We start from the raw sequence: 858 nt of genomic DNA on the forward strand, positions 1-858 counted from the left end.
CGGTTACTCACAGAGTTTCCACATATGCATTCTCGTCCACATTCCAGACCTTGATTGAGCGGTCATGAGAGGCACTGTAGAGATCATGAGTTCCCTTCCTGAATGAAAGACCCTGAGAAGAAAAAGACATTTATATGATTCACAGGAAGATGTCAGAACTACAGTAAAGTCTACGTACCTGTTAAAATAAAAATAAAATAGATGTATGCAACGGAGGGAGAAAGAGGGAAAGCATACCGACACAGGGCCTTTGTGTCCTGTGAATTTATAAAGATGTTTACACGTTGCTGCCTCCCAAATCATAATCAGTTTGTTCATGTCTCCGGTGGCCTAAAAAGATGTGGAGAAAGTGGGCACTGTTACCATATGATGAGGCTCTTGGCAAGACTGACTCAGGTTATGCAGGTTTCCCAAAAAAGGGACAAAAGCAGAATATACTGAGAGAACACTACTCACCAAGTATTTTCCATCTGATGATACGGCCATGCACAGGATGTGGGCTGTATGTCCAACATGGCGATCCTCTGTACCTTTCCTTCCACCGTGTATTGTATGCAATTTCTTCCCACTCTCAACATCCCCTGAAGTTTGATAAAAACAAAACTGATCATAGTCTGCAAAATCAAATGATGTGCTTTTGCAACTATAGGATAAAGGCTTCTCAGTATTTCACTGTATACTAACATTTAATGATGGAGCAGTCTTTTGCAGCAGAAAAGATGCACTTGTCATCAGGGGAGATGACCAGACAGGTAATTGGAAGTTTGTGTCCTCTTAACACCCGGATCTCTGAAGCATCTGGTGGTATGAGCTAAAATGCATATCATCAAATAAAAGTCAGTTTATCTATAAACACTT

General features: G+C 41.0%; 1 long non-coding RNA gene across 1 annotated transcript; it reads right to left on the reverse strand.

Moving 5' to 3' along the window:
• Positions 1 to 11: 11 nt before the first annotated feature.
• On the reverse strand, positions 12 to 811 carry LOC111673206 (uncharacterized). Its single transcript, XR_015438515.1, has 4 exons — positions 685 to 811; positions 457 to 581; positions 238 to 330; positions 12 to 112 (listed from the first exon to the last, which is right to left on the reverse strand). It is a non-coding gene; the product is annotated as an uncharacterized LOC111673206 (long non-coding RNA).
• Positions 812 to 858: the final 47 nt, after the last annotated feature.

This window comes from Seriola lalandi, unplaced genomic scaffold (genome assembly GCF_002814215.2).
Source record: "Seriola lalandi dorsalis isolate HSWRI2012SDOR001 ecotype SW California unplaced genomic scaffold, Sedor1 jcf7180002009981, whole genome shotgun sequence".
NCBI classification, from domain to species: domain Eukaryota; kingdom Metazoa; phylum Chordata; class Actinopteri; order Carangiformes; family Carangidae; genus Seriola; species Seriola lalandi.